The following is a 13,943-nucleotide window of genomic DNA, read 5'->3' on the forward strand; positions in this document are numbered from 1 at the left end:
TGGAACAATTTTGAATCTTCTTTAATAATGCTACCAGCTGATTCTCTCTTTGGTTCATGTATGTATTGCAATGACCAATACTTGTGTTAATAATTTTTGTTTTTTGAAGCGCAACAATTTGGTGTCTAATAATACCAGCTAATTCACATTTAAACATAGTCCTTTTAAGGTGGTTTTTTTTTTTTCCCCATCTTTAAGATTTAAACTTACTGCTTCATTTAAGTGGCACGTAGTCTCTTAAGCTGGCATAAACATTGTAAAACTCTTGATAGGCAAAAAAAAAATAATGAAAAAAAAGCAAAGACTTTTGAGAAGAGAAAATGATACTCATATTAATGATAAGAAAAATATAACTGAATTTGCAAAAGAATAAAAGAAAAGGATATTTTTCAACCTGCATTCTTATCACAAGAGGGCTTGAAGACACCATTTATTTTCAAGTATTTTAAGAAGTCCTCACTCCTAAAGACCTAATTTTATCCGTTCGTTTTTTTTGGAAAAAAATCTATACACTAGGTTCTACTCTAAATGTAAGGTCTAGCATATTTACGACTGGGTAGTAATATACTCCCTCCAATCCATAATATAAAAATTCTTTTAGAAAAAAAAACTTTGGTTCTAAATATAAGATGTTGACATGATAATTAATGATAATTTTTTACTTTTATCTCTTATTATAAGGAGGGGAGAAAGTTTTAGTAGAAGGAGAGAGATTAGGGAATTTTCTTCTTACATTTTTTAACTTTTATCAATTTAAAACATATTTAATGACTTAACTAATATTTTTTGAAAAAATTAACTAATATCTTATATTATGTACTGAAAGCGGAATGTCTCGTTAGAAAGTGGCAGCTAAGGTATGAAAAAAAAAGAAAAAGAAAAGTATGGTCATAAATTGCAAAATTTTGCATTTACTATTATGAAAACACAACTTTCTGTTCCTCTCTCAGGAGTGTTTAAAAATTCTAAAAAAATAGAAATATTTTTGCAGCTCGAGATAAAATTTTTTATATATTTATTTCATATTCTATAAAATTATTTTTAAAATTATAATTTGATCTTACCTGAATATTTCCTGTATATATTTTTAAGTCTGCACATGTGATTTCTAGCTTGAGGTTGCCCAGCTTTAGGCATACCAAGCTCATTTTTGGGGACCTGATTATGCTGCGCTCGCTGTTACATCCAGTCCAAGCAGTACTTTAGCAATGTTTATAGTGGATACATTTTTAATTTAATTTTAAATATAAAAAATTCTTACAGTTTGTATATATTAAAAATTTTATCGAATAATAGTTCTAATTAATACAAATATTTTAAAAAGAGCAATATTTTTAATTATAAATAATTACTTAAATTAATTTTTTTAACTCTTTAAATTAAGCAGTAAAGTTTTATATTAAAAATTAAAAGTAACATTTTTTTAATTATCTGTTCTTTTGTTTTTGACCGGATATTTTCTGCTTTTCAGGTGCGACCTTCTTGATATGCACCAGAATATGTTAGAAGACTGCTGGCAGAGTTCAAAGTTATCTGGGGCGTGATGGGGTCCATAGGCTTGCAGACCCCAATTCAAGCCAATTTCTTTTATTTAAATAATTTTGTTTCATTATTTTAATTATATCGTAATTTATATAAGTGATAGATTTTTAAGTCCTTAATATAAAAGTTAGTTAATTAATTTGAATAAATTAAAAAATTTGTTAAGTTAGTTATTTGTAATAATTTGGTGTTATCTTTCTTAAATACTTTTACTAATTATATATTAGTTAAAACTATTATTTGATTGTCTTACCCAAAAAAACTATCATTTGATTGAACTTTTAACATATGCAACTATTATAAGAATTATTTTTTTAAAAAATAAATAAATATGAAAGAAAAAGTAAATTGAGATCTTATATTTAAAATTAAATTAAAGTTAAAAAACTAATTCTTATATTAGAAATAATAAGGGAAAATCACAAATAAAGACACTCAAATTATTAAAATTATGCAGAGGTCGCTGAATAAGCAAAATTACCATGGGGGATCCAGTATCATATTGCAAATTAGGACTGCACATAGACAGGGCTGGGCAAGGCAGAACCCTTACCCGATGCCCAGCCAGAAAAATAAACAGGCTGAAAAATGCAACCTGTTGCCCAACTCTGCCCATAAAAAGCCCTATTGAGTTTGGGTTTGGCAAATAAAATATATGTAAATAAAATTATATATATTTTTGTGGGCAGGGCCAAATGGGTAGGGCAGCATACCGTCCCCGATGCCTAGCCCTGCCCAACAATTTGTCCAACCGAACATGCCCAATAATTCTTTCGGGCCAATTTTTTTAGGGCTGACTGGGCATTTTTTTGCAGGTTTGGGCAGGCATAGCAGGCAACTGGGTTTCATGAACACCCTTATTGCAAATATGAAATCTTAGTGAAATATTTGAAATGCTCCTCAGCTAAATGACAAGTTGACCATAGAAAATGACAAGTTCACTTTAGTGAATGACAATATTATTAGATTAAATCACAACTTGGTTAAAAATATATCAAGTGACAAGTTGACTATGAGAAATAATAAGTTTACTTTAACGAATAATAACTTCAATAGATCAAATCAAAACTTGGATGATGAGCATTTTAAATATTTTCTTAAGATTTCATATTTGTAATATGAGACTGAGTCCTTCATGATAATTTTGCTTTATTCAGATCACTTCTGCATAATTTGGTGATTTGAGAGTCTTTGTTTGTTATTTTCCCAAATAATAAGGAGCGTTTTTTTTGCCCTTTTAAAGACACTTCCACGTACGAACAACCCCAGTAGTCAGGGGTCAGGCCGAGAAGCAAAGGCTCGAGGTTTGAGGACTTGAAGTCTTTGTAAACCCTAGGCGTACTTCGCATCGCATCCATTTCTTTCCGCGCATTTTAGCGGGCGCCATTCCAAAAGACCGAACTAAAGACCAGTCTCTCTCCCTCTCCACCCCTCTTCTCTTCCCTTCGAGCGGTGAAAAATGATAAACAAAGAGGAAAACGAAACCAGGGGGAAGAGAGAGAGAAATTATATGCCTTTAATCTAAATTCTAGATATTCAATATACATAGTGTGTGTGTGTGTGTGTGTGTGTTGATCCCAGAGGAGATTGAGGAGGAAGAGATAGGAGAGGATTATGGGAAGCAGCTTTCTCGCTCCACCAGTGAAGAAGCGGTCGATATTGTACTCTGAAGCTGGTTTGGCCGACCCCAACCCGTATGCAGCAAATGGGTCATCCAAGCGCTCCAAGTCCAAGCACCCACCGCCTCCCCTGAGTATCCCCCCGGGTCATATCGCTTTCCGATTGCTCTGCCAAGCTTCCCGAATCGGCGGCGTAATTGGCAAGTCTGGCTCCGTCATACAGAACCTCCAGCAAGTTACGGGGGCTAAGATCCGCGTCGAAGATGCCCCATCCGAATCACCGGACAGGGTCATTGTTGTGATTGCGCCGAGTGCTCTCAGCGGCAAGGTTTTTCTTAGACCCCAGAGTCAGAATTTGGATTCGGAACCGGCTGAGGAGGGTAGCGATAATGGGGATGACGGCGGCGAAGATGAAGCTGTTGACGTCTCGAAAGCTCAGGAAGCACTGTTAAAGGTGTTCGAGAGGATTTTGGATGTTGCGGCGGAGACTGAGGGCATTAAAGTGGAGGATGGAGTAGTGTCCTGTAGGCTGCTGGCGGATGCGGCACAGGTTGGGGCGGTCATTGGGAAGGGAGGGAAGGTGGTGGAGAAGATTAGGAAGGACAGTGGATGTAAAATTAAAGTTTTGGCAGACAAGTTGCCTCCTTGCACTGCCCCATCGGACGAAATGATTGAGGTAAGACGGTTAACACTATTTCCTTATATAGGAGATAATGGTAGTGTAGTGTTTTTGTAGCCTGCTTTATAGCTAGTGGAGTGTAGCGTTAAGCAGACTAAAGAAATGACATTACGGCTTAATACTGTGAAGTAGTTTGAGTTCTATATGGGCTTGGGCTTTGCTAAACAGCGGAGGGGAGTGTTTTGTATAATATTTTACTTTAAGATTTGTTATATTTAAGATATCCTGATGTGAAGATACTTTCAATTGAAGTAGTATTGGATATAAAGAGGACATGACCTCTGGTCTGGAGGTAGAGAATAGAAGATCACCGAGAGGATTCGTGAATTTGTAGTTGATTGGTGGTTTAGGGGAAATTATGATTTTTCTATTAGTATTTTCAACTGATAATTTCTGAAAGCGTTCTTGATGCTTGACATTAGATATTCTTACTTCACTAAACTTGATGAAGGTTAGGATGGATTTTTCGTTATCATTGTCCAGGGCCAAGGATGCAGATAGTTTGGTTTGGAGAGCTAATATCCTCAACTTTTGGTTCTTTTTTTGGGCCTCATATGTAAAAGATTAGTCTAAATGGACTAGACTCAGGATTTTATCTATAAATCAGAACTAACTCAGAATCTTAATTTAATTTAATTTGAGTAAGAAGGTAAAATATGAGTTAATTTGAACCTTTTTAAGAAAATCTGGAATGTTTGATTATCTAACTGGTCATCATGACTTGAGCCTGAGTTTGATCTAAAGTTACAGCTGAAAGAGACCATGTTATTGGAAACTCTGGGCCTTCACTGGGCATCAAATGGACCGCTTCTACTTGACTAGTTCTCAGTCATCTGGTTTAAAGCATGATTTGGTAATAGAAAACCAAAGTATAGTTGTAAAGTCCTCAACTGGCATTGAAATTCGAAAAAACTCATGCTATGTGTTGGTCATGCTTGGACCTGAACAAGTTCTCGTAGTTAATGTCCCACACTAGCAAAAGGGGCAACTTGTATGATACTTCCCGGTTACAACCCCTTGTTTGGAAAAGCGATGTCCTTGTTATTTGAGTTGAAGTCAGTTGCCTTGGATGTTCCTTACTCAGTATCATCTCCCCTCCCACGTCTCTCTGTGGCCGAAGTTTGCAGTGATGAATGAAGAGGATAGGTGAGCTAGTGATGCTGGTACTTGGTAGGTCAAAGAGTGAGTGGGCGTAGTTAGTAGTGATCTAGTAACATGTTTGATGTAGGCAGTGGGTTGAAGTTCTTAATTCATCGTAATGCAATTTGTAACGGGTCTTTTTACTTAATATGGATTAGAAATTTTCAGGCCAAATAAAATATACATCGGAAATTTGAGGGTACTTTCTAAATTATATTTTATTTAAATCATGAGTATATTCAGTCCTAATTAATTTTAATGAACCTTCCTTAATTAAACTTCCATAAGGTCTTTTGTTCTTTAGTTAATTTGTCCTCACACTAATCCTCGGTAAGTGCATGTCAACTGACTAAAGTCTTGGTATGACAATATACACCAAGAGAAATGGATGGTTAATGTGATTGTGGTTCACTGCTGAGGGCATAATTTGTGATTTATCACAATTCATTCACATGGTGAAACTATTCAACAGAACTTGATATTAGCTCATGTCACCTGCATGTTGTAAGATTTTAGTATTTTTATGGCTTCTACATAGTCAATATATAATTGTATAGTGCGTTTGTATAATGTGGCTATGCTGGCTAATATCTTTTTAAAACCAAAAAAGGACCTACAGGAAGGTGTTATATGTATGGTCACCTCATTTCAAAACAGTCTATCTTTTGGGCTTGGCAGCGAGATTGTTCTTCCTTCTGAATGTAAATTCTCTAAAATATGAATTTTTTTCTTGTTTATTTTGAAAGCAAGCATTCATTTGACTTCTTTAAAATCTCTTAATCCTGCTTCTCTGTTTATTTGATGAGAAGTTGAAGGTGGAAACTTGAGCCAATTTTGGTAGTTGAAATTAATGTAATCTATGTTGATTAGGACAACTTCCAAAATGTGACTTGTGGGAGTAAAATCTCACTGAACATGTCTACCTAGTTCATTATTGGAACAATTTGTTTGATCAATTAGTCATAGAGCTCCACATCTAGTTTTGACACTGCTGTACCGGATTTGGGAAGTAGCCAAGAACTTATTGGGTCATTGCCCTATCTGAAAATTAGGTTAGGTTAATCTCTCTTTACTGACTGCATTATAGAATAGGAAATGTGCTGTATGTGGTAGATGAAATGTGATATTGAACTCTTAATTTAGTGGCTTATAATTGTGACGTTTCCTGACTGACTGATCATAGAACATGTTGCAATGATTACTGAGCTTCACTTGATACAAAATCTGTAATTTATATTTTAAATTAAGGAAATGCATTATTATGCTATGGCAGATAGAGGGCAATGTGCAGTCCGTGAAGAAGGCACTTCTTGCTGTTTCTCGCCGTCTTCAGGATTTTCCTCCATCCAGCAGGACAAAAATCTGGGGTAGCAAGCCTCATGAAGTGGTTCAACATGAAAGCTTAGGCGCAGTTCCCCATGATACTTTAACCATAGTTCCACGTGAGACTTTACCTCATTTGCATGCAGACCACCTTCTGCAGAGAAGCTCTGTGGTATCTTCTATGCCCAGCAGCTATGCTTCAGGAGTTCATTCAGTGTCGGCTGAGGTAAACAGAGTCTCAACTCTGGATCCAACAACACTTAAGCAGGAAGTTTCCTTTAGAATTCTTTGCTCAAATGATAGGGTTGGTGGTGTAATTGGTAAAGGTGGCAGCATTGTTAGAGCCCTTCAGAATGAGACTGGGGCTACTATAAGTATTGGTCCTTCAGTAGAAGAATGTGAGGACAGATTGATTACTGTTACTGCTTCTGAGGTTTGTTAAAGATCATTGTTTTACTTCTACTTCTGCTTGTTGTAGTTGCATGTCATCACTATAGTTATTCATATAATCATTGTGATTGTGGCTCTAATACCAAATGATAGGAACCAAGAGTATAAACAATAATATGCAACTAATGAAACAGTAAAATGGTTCCTAACAGTGGAATAATACTCGAATACGCATTAATGAATGACAATCTTCCTACTTAGTGGGAGGTAGGAAGTTACAAAATAGTTCACACACTCACAGCTCATACATTGGACCTCACATTCGAGAGGTCAGCTCTTTCCTCACCATACTCATGCAAACCGTCCTGCCTCCCCCAAGCTACAACGGCTAATATATTCAAAAGTAAACAGCACAGTCTCCCAAAATACAATAACCTAGTACACAGACCTAAAGGACATTAGAGTATGCTACTTTCTCCAAAAATGTAGGAAATAGAAGTCAACTCCCTGGTTGCTTAGAAAGGACTGTTGCCTTTTGCTTGCTTCCGCCTATGTCGCCTCTTATAGGTATTTTTAAATAGGTTGACGCTATCAGTGGCTTATTGATTTATGTGCAGAATCTTGAATCAAGATATTCCCCAGCACAGAAGGCTGTTGTCCTTGTTTTCTCCAGGGCTGTAGAAGCAGGCATTGAGAAGGGGCTAGACTCAGGATCAAAGGGGTCATCTGTTGCTGCAAGACTTGTGGTTTCATCAAACCAAGTTGGTTGTTTATTGGGGAAAGGAGGATCAATTATCACAGAAATGCGGAAAGCAACTGGTGCTAGCATAAAAATAATGGGGACTGACCAGGCTCCAAAATGTGCATCACATAACGATCAATTAGTGCAGGTTTGCACATTGATTCTTCTTTGCTTCGTACAATCAAAGGATGTTGAAGAATGCCATTTGTATTTCAATTTCACTATATTCTTTTACCCTAGTGTTATAATTTTCCTCTGATTTCATCATACGTTGCTCTTAGATGCCCAAACATGTTATATTCATTTGTTACTTAGATGATTTTTCGATTTTTCTCCGAGCCTAGCATCTTACATAATATTCGGCTCTCCCTTTGTAAGCTTATGTAGACTTGTTAGCACATGCACTGCTATTTGCCTCAAATCAATACATTATTCCCTTCAAAAGAAATGTGTATTGTAAGTGATACTTTCTCCCTTATTTGAAGAGTAGGAATCTGATAGACTGATACTGGAGAAGTAGGTGTCTCTTCCCTCTTCCTTATGGGCTTGTAGTATAGCCTTCATCTTTGGGCTAGCCAAACTAGCTTATGCATGTATTGGGCTTGAAATTGCTATAGGAGCTATTTCTTGTTCTTCATTTATGTACTTGTACAATCCTCATAGGAAATCTATTATTTTCATTCAGACTAACCAAAAAATGGCTTGCATGATATCCTTTATGATGCCCATGTTAATTATGCAAACTGTTATTTTCTATCAGGAATAAAAAATAAAAATTACATGAACCAATATGACATTAAGAATCAGTTTCCTGGTAATAATGAATACGGAATTCCTGAACAGTTTCTTTCAAGATCCTAGTACTAGAGATGTAACAGTATGATATAGATTCTTGTTGCCTACGAACACTTTCCTGTCACACTGATTTGAAGCTGACAAGATAACCATCTCTCTTTTCTTTTTCTTTTCCTTTTTTTTTTTTTTTTCCTTTTGCTCATTTTTAAGTTTTATTCTTCCCCGTCCCCCTTTTTTCTGAACTTTCCTCCTCTAAACACACACACACACACATGCATAAGATATTAACTCCCACTTCATACAGTTTACTGTATCCTCTTTTGTCCCCTCAGATATCTGGAGAGTTTTCAAATGTTCAAGATGCTTTGTATAATGCAACTGGCAGATTGCGAGATAATCTTTTTTCCAGCACACAGAACAGTGTTGGAACTAAAACCATGACCTCTGGATTACCTGATGCCAGTCCTCATGGGAGATTGAGGGATCCTGTTCCATTGGTGTCCAACCGGCCATCGGTGTTTCTCATAGTTTGAGCAGACATACTATGTCTCAAAACATTGATCAAGTTGTTTCTCGCTATTTAGATAACTCCTCTTCACCAGGGTCATGGGCACCACGGGTATTCCTTTCTTTCTGCTTTCTGTTTTTCCATTTCAATTTGTTCCCTATTTATATCAATAAATTTGCATTGAATGCAGATGGTTTCTGGGATAAACTCAAGAGGTGTTAATGATGTTGGCAGGGGATTGACTTCTCTAAAAGGTGGCTTAGAACTTGGCAGGTTGGTGATACACGAACAAGTGCACTAGACTTGTGTGAATGCAAAGCTATAATTTCACATATAATGAACTATAGGCTTTCTTGGAACCTTTCAAGCTTTTTGTGTGTTATGATTTATACTATGCAACTATATCGTTTAAATTTATCTTAATAATGATATAATTATGACACATCAACGAGACATGAAAGTACAGTATGGTTGGTGTTCTACATTTTACTGTATTTGATCAAATATGTTACATGCGTCAAATGTTATTAGTAAATAGAATATTTTCACAATGGAATCCCAGCACAGGCCTTGGTCTCTTGGTTTGTTGGTTCACCTAGCAACCGTAGAAACCAGGTATTTTTCTTGCATGTAACCCTTCCAACTCTCTTTAGAGACTTCTGATGTGGAAGCCTTAAAGGTCGCCACCATCATCACAAAGGAGCTGTAACATTTATAAGTTGTCCAAAACCTGCTAATTCGGTTTTATTCTATCTGGTTCCGTGGCAAGTGATTTTCCCAGAGTCAGGTTGACTGTATTGAACATATATGCCTGGCTGATCTACAGTTAGACCAGTTGAACTGACTAGTTGAAGGGCTTTCACAAAATTGGCCTTCGAGTTTAGCAGCACTTTTTGCACATTGTCTGTACCTGTGCGACAATGCTAATTGGACCCTTTGTTTTGACACCTAAATTCAGTGATGCTTACCACATAGACTGCATAAGATTATTATACTTAAATATCATCTACCATTTCGTTTTACATCAATTATTCTGGGATCATGGCACATTTGCATTGTTTTTGTTTTTGTTCCCCCCCCCCCCCCCCCCGGGGGGGTTAACGCCCTTTTCATAGAGTAAAGTCGTAGCTTTGTTGTGAGCCTATAGCAGACTTTCTGATGAGTGTTTCCCCCCTACAGTGGAAGCAAAATTGCCATGGTGACTAACACAACTGTAGAAATTGTTGTTCCTGATGATGTCATTGGCTCGGTGTATGGGGAAAATGGTAGCAATTTGACTCGTCTGAGAAAGGTATAAGCTCAGAAGCATATACACAAATATAATGTTCTTGTTTAGTAGTTAATCATTAGCTACTAACCACTTGCCCAACTGGAGAAAATAATTATCAATTAAAATCTTCTCTGCAAACTGCATATTTAGATTGGATGATACATCTACATCTGCATAGCCTATTGCTTCGTAATCATAATTACATTATGAACATATCATGGATGCTTCTTTTTCCCCCCTTTATTCGTGACTTGAGCAAGCTATTCTCTTGATCAGATTTCAGGTGCCAAGGTTATTGTCCATGAACCTCGTCCAGGAACAAGAGAAAGGACCATTGTCATATCTGGTACACCTGATGAAACCCAAGCAGCTCAGAGCCTTCTTCAAGCATTTATCCTCACAGGTTCTTCATGACTGAAACCCCAGGGATGGCCTTTTTTCCTTGTCCTTTCACTCAATTTTCCCCACTTCTATTCATGTACATTAAAATGGAAATATTTAGGTCTTGTGGCAAGCCAATCCAGGCATTTTTCGCTTAATTGAATCCATCTCAAGTAAATCACTCAACATTTGTTTACTGATTCAATGCCACAACAACTTGATTCTGTAGGGATAATTTAGTGTAAGCCTTCATCAGACGGTATTCTCATCACGGATGATGGAACCCTTTAAGAATTTATGCTCAATGATAGAAAATAATCCAGAGTGTAAGACTGTTAAATCTAATTATTTAAGCTATAAAAAATAACGAAAATGGAAGAAAATAGCACTTTTTTGGCAGAAAGGAAAAAAAAAGAACCACAAATAACGCACAATTTCCCCTCTAGCTTTTGAGCGTAGAGATTCTCCTCAACGCCTTGTTGTCTGAACCCACACTGAACCTCATTTTATGCGCTCACACATGCAAAAGCAGAAATACTCAAAAAAGAAAAGAGGAGGAGAAAACAAAAAACCGAAGAGCAAGAATAAAGCCGAAATATTGAGCAGTGGAGGGAAACCTGAACGGAGAAGTCAGCTCCGTCGTTTGCAGGCCCCGGCATCTACAAATCCAAGCATGGACAATATTAAGAAGGAAGCCTAAAAAACATGAGAAAGAAAAATCATCGACAAAAGATATTATTTTATATTATATATCAATTAAAATAGAATATTAAATTCTAATGTTAAACTAAGAGGAATTGAACCATCCAATCTAATTAGGGGGTGTGCATGACATGGTGCACGTCTTTGCGACTGTTGGCATGGTTTCATTTTGTGGGACTTGAATACTAAATAGCCATAAGCTGGCAAAAATAATCATTTTGAATTTCATATCATGTTTAATAGCATTATGTCCAAAGTGAATAATTTTATAATGTTTATGAGTCGATTGCTTATCACCCTGAAAGATTTTGTATTCTCAAAAATGGAGGCCTATAAATATATGCCATGCAATAAGGTATCCAAAAAGATTGGAAAACTTAGTGTGTTGATCCATGTAATTTCCTTCAAAATTGCCAATAAGTGATTATACTTTTAATTACAAATCTTAACCCCTCAAGAATGCATATGTTGGAAAGTTATATCCAAAACTCTCAACATTTTTCAATGGGATCCACATTGATCTCTTATTTCAATTATTTGTAATGCACTACCTTGTCCTTAATATAAAAATTAATCTTAATTTTAATTTGGTTCTAAATATAACATCTCAATCTATTTTGTTTTTTATATATATTTTTTTAAAGTAATCCCTATAATAGTTACACAAGTTAAATGTTTCATCAAATAGAAATTGTAGCTAATACACATAATTAGCAAGAGTATTTTAGAGAAGACAATACCTATTTATTATAAATAACTAATTTAACACTTTTAATCTGCTCAAATTAGTCAACTAGCTCTTATGTTAAGGACCAGAAGTAATATAAATCATAATGTTCATTGTCTTTGTAGAGAAATAAAATTAAAATTGTGAGACGCAAGTCATTATTCATAAATCATAAAGTAATATTTGCTGTAACTTCTATATTCCTATATTGATATTGATAATTTGCTCAAAGAAATGACAGGAATGCTGCAAAGAATCACATGAAATGGTTCATTCATCTTTCTCACACTCATATTTATCTCAAACAGTGGTTTTGAGTAAATACACTTAAAAGAGAGTTGCTTGCCATACAAACACTTATCCACACATAAAATGGCATTACACAAACCATAAGAGAATCAAGCAGCAGAAGAGAAATTTTAAGGTATAACATAGAAGCATGGTCAAAGATTTATTTTCACACTATAATAAAGGCTTGCTTGTGCAGGCTGAATTCCCATCCGATGAATGTACTGCTTTATACTATAGCTAAGAATTTCTCAGGGCTAAGAATTTCTCTCAACTCTTCACAGGTTCATCAGTTGGCTTGAGCGTGATTTCAACATTATCATGGACTCCTTGGAGCAGAAGCTCGCCATCATATGTCACTACTTTCCTCTTCTTCGCTGCTCTTAGCGTCCCAACGAGTGCCTCAAATATATTCGCACATTGCTCATCATTGAACAGTGTGCCAAATGTGACCTTCAGAATACAAGCCATGTCTTTTTCATCACAAGAGAGTGGTGACATATGCCGAAAGTATATTAGCTTATGACTGTACTTAGTTGAGATATTCTTTTAAAGATCAAATTATAGACATGCTAACAATCATTATATCATCAATATTCAATGTATGATGTAAAATGTACAGCATGCCACGCTTCTTACAAGTTATCAATAATACAACTCATTCCTCTAACTCTCTGCAATAGATGGGAAACATGTCTAGTTTATATAGTAAAGTCCACTTTTGACGAACTTTGTCTCCTTCTGCTACTGGTTTTGCCCAAGCGTTTTTTGTGTTTGTCAGCAAAATAAGTCCAAAAATATTAAAGTTGAACAATGCACTACCATAACTTGCATATACATAATTTCAACAAGACTCAAAAACACTGCCCTTTGCTAGATGCATCGTTATAAGCAAGCAAATGTACGAATGTATATCAGTATGTAAGCAACGCAAACTATCTCAAGCCTACCAGCCTATTGTTAAGATAATACAGAAGTGTGTTTGCCTTGCTGGCTCAACGAACTAAATCCGCGCCTTAACAATTCGTAGAATACACTGAGAACATGACTTGAAATTACTGATTCATAGAGAGGCTGTCTAAATTCTTGAAATAAGTTAACACACGGAAAGGGGGCCAAAGAAAGCTAATATTTCTTGATATTGTTCATTTAACCATGCATTAATTGACCGGTCCCTGCATGCTATCTATGGCTGAGGTAATATTTCAACAATTTGTGAGTCGCGAAGAAGTTTTCACAGTGTTTTAACAAACCAATTCAGTAACCGGAGCTCTATCAAGGAGCAAAGAAATCAACCGTACGCCTTTCCTTGCTGTGATGTTCTTTTGTCTGTTTGCTTAGATAGACTGAAGGGGTCAGAAATGGGAGCAAGGACAAGACATTGAAGATGGAATAGAATGGAAAAGACGATGGTGCTTACTGATCACTTCTGAACACAAAGGAAAGATAAATGTTTCTTGCAGCAGTACATCACTATGACAAAGACTGTTGTTACTCCGTTTCTTGTTATCCCACCAGAATTTAACTAGTTTCAGATCTGAGTATAATGGTAGAATTAAACCTCAATTTCTCATCTTCTAGGATCTCTTCAAAGGGAGCACATAGATCCAGAGCTGGATACGAATAATGTAGAATAAACTAACAGAGCAAGGAACAGATCAATATATGGCACTACGATCTAGATCCCAACACAAAATGTCAGATTCGTTTCACCAAAATCTGCATCGAGAGCAGAAAGATTCAATCTCAAGATTTAAGAGGAAAGGAAACAGGAAAGGAAACCTTTTTTGGGTACCTTGTAAGAGCCATCCGGTTGGGCTTGGCCAAGCCTCTTGAT

At 36.1% G+C, this 13,943-nt stretch overlaps 1 pseudogene; it reads left to right on the forward strand.

Moving 5' to 3' along the window:
- The first annotated feature begins 3,034 nt into the window (after window positions 1-3,034).
- LOC114753081 (KH domain-containing protein HEN4-like) lies at window positions 3,035-12,776 on the forward strand (annotated as a pseudogene).
- The last annotated feature ends 1,167 nt before the right edge of the window (window positions 12,777-13,943 follow it).

This window comes from Neltuma alba, unplaced genomic scaffold (genome assembly GCF_004799145.2).
Source record: "Neltuma alba isolate B1F8T4 unplaced genomic scaffold, ASM479914v2 tig00007684_pilon, whole genome shotgun sequence".
In the NCBI taxonomy this organism is placed as follows: domain Eukaryota; kingdom Viridiplantae; phylum Streptophyta; class Magnoliopsida; order Fabales; family Fabaceae; genus Neltuma; species Neltuma alba.